General features: G+C 36.8%; 1 non-coding gene across 1 annotated transcript; it reads left to right on the top strand.

Moving 5' to 3' along the window:
• The first annotated feature begins 1872 nt into the window (after nucleotides 1-1872).
• On the top strand, nucleotides 1873-1945 carry TRNAR-UCG (transfer RNA arginine (anticodon UCG)). The gene has a single exon. It is a non-coding gene; the product is annotated as a tRNA-Arg (tRNA).
• The last annotated feature ends 633 nt before the right edge of the window (nucleotides 1946-2578 follow it).

Genomic DNA, 2578 nt, shown 5'->3' with positions numbered 1-2578 from the left:
TTGATTAACCCCCCTTTTGCAGTTTTGAACCGAATTCGACTCAATTCTGAGTTACTCTCATCTACCGTTGGTGTAAAATTACATGAGTCTCTGTTATATATCTCTAATAAAATTGTTATGGTTATTTTGCTTAACGACGTGTTCCGGTAACGATTCAACGATAATATTGTTTGTTAGGACAAAAACCGGAATAAAATGATTTGTCAGATCGTACCACCGAATTTCAGTTTTGCGCTTTAATGACAATAATCATCGTCTTCAAAATTCCGAATAAAGTTCAATCTTGAACTTTGAAGTTTAAACGCTGGCCAGACTGAGCAGTTATAACATGTTATAGCGGTTGTCAAATAATTTCAACACATAAACCACCATCAAGATAGCGCTATAACATGTTATAACTCTATAGTCTGAACGTACTATTAGTTTCCTCTCATTTTTTTCTAGGTTGGTATACAAAACCAGTTGGTGCATTTCCCAATACATGTAAAAGATATCAGCATCAAGAAAACGCTGAAAAGGTGAGAACGGCGAAAGTTGCATTAAATTTGACAGCTTTCAAATGTTGTTGAGATAGGGGAAATGGATGTAATGTCGGCCTAAATGCCCTTAATTTGGGCCCATACACAAATTCAGCAATCGACTAAATTTTCAAAAGCGATAAAAAAATATCCATAAGTACCGTCCCAATGACGCGTACAACTAGATAAAATTGATAAATAGCAGATTTTTAGCGATGTCGATAATTATTATAACGTGTAGTCTGAACGTGGTATAAACGTTTAGGCCGCCCTAAGCTGGCAGTACAATAATGCATTTCAATCTACCTACCTCCAATCCAATCCTTCCATTTATGGATGGTACCGTCAACTCACCGCTGTTTTTCGGATGTCCTTCAACCAATTACGCTGATTTTGTGTATGTGATTAGTGTCAACAGGTGTAAACCATAAACTAGTTATCTGCAGAATATCAACCACCCACCCATCGGATAAATGGAGATATTACTGTATACTGTATCAAATTTAAAGTAGAACGCGATGTACGCAATGTTTAACGTAAAATGTAAATCAAAAATCTAGAGGTCGAGCAAAACAAATTGATTTGAATTACGTCGTTTTCGTTTTTGCGGTGTAGCTACTACTGCCGTGCACCGAAATAATTTAGGGTGCAAATATAGGATGACCTTTGTTTACAAACAAATGACGTTGAGCTGTCAAAGACTCGCGCTTATTCCTGCTTACACTACACCGGTGCTACACCGCAAAAACGAAAACGACATTGGATATAATTTAAGCTTGAGGTTCAATTTATAATTTGTGTCCATGGGTATTTATTTGCTTCATAAATGTATGGTTAAGTACGTTCACCAGCACCGAAGGGGCGAATGATATCCCCTACTTGTATGCTTGTCGTGCATTCGTACGTACGATTAGCATACACTGATAATACAACAGCTGCAGAAGTTGTTACTCACCACAGCAGTCACCTATTCGTGATGTGTATGGTGAATATGAACGAAAATGATGGTAAAGAGGATTTTATTCGAAGTATGTGCTCTCACACTTCAGCATATTAACAACGAGTTTATTTGTGTTTGGAGAGGGAAGATTTTTAGCTTTTTTCGCACTCACGTAAATGAGAAACACCGCTGGAGTAAAGAAAGGCTCATTAGTGGTCATCAACACAAATGGATTCGAAGGTTGAACGAAATAAATGCTCTCGCTCTCTCACACTCTACACCGGTTTTCCAGCTACCAGATGAATGGACAACTAATACTAATCCAAGCACATCCCGAGTCATGCGTACTTCATATTTGCAACGCTTCCCGGCTAAGGTTTAAATTCGGCTGCTGGCTCTCCCCACCATCGAATTGGCCGTGTGGCCTAATGGAGAAGGCGTCGGACTTCGGATCCGAAGATTGCAGGTTCGAGTCCTGTCACGGTCGATGGATACTTTTTTGTAAGCTAGGATTTTTTGCAAGATTAGAGACGGGATATTTGTTATGTAAATTTGATTTGAATGATTGTATATTAAATTTTAAGAAAAAGTTGGAAGTCACAGAAAAAAGGTCATAATTTATTATCACATTGAGCAGAGACGATTTTTTATATAATCAAGATATTTGTTTTATTGCTTCTGAAAGGAGCTCATTTCAGTATTTGAAAGGAAAACAATGTACATATTTTAGATTTGGCCAGAGTGGTAGCGTGTTCAACAGACTTGTTCATCAAGCTAAATACATAATTTATTATCCTGGAAATTGCTGATGAGCTTTGTCCTGGAAATTGCTGATTTTTCTGATACAAACTGGATTTTACATTTAAATTGACAATAAATCAATAATGATTAGCTATTTGATTGAAATCGAATGTGCATAGAAATAAAAGTAGATTACACCAACTGTCGAGTCCCTCAGTAAATCCCATTTGCAAGATATATGATGTTCATATTTTAGATTTTTATAACCGAGTCAAACGTTATACAACATTTAACACAACGTTGCATTTTATTTAATTAAGTTTGGGACACTTTCGCCACTGACCACTACTGAAACTTTCGACAAAAAAGTGTGATTAAA

This window comes from Ochlerotatus camptorhynchus, unplaced genomic scaffold (genome assembly GCF_037179485.1).
Source record: "Ochlerotatus camptorhynchus isolate MF236.1 unplaced genomic scaffold, CSIRO-AGI_Acam_v1.1 ptg000137l, whole genome shotgun sequence".
NCBI lineage: Eukaryota > Metazoa > Arthropoda > Insecta > Diptera > Culicidae > Ochlerotatus > Ochlerotatus camptorhynchus.
Note: the sequence above shows the minus strand (reverse complement) of the source record. Positions and strands in the feature narration are given on the sequence as shown.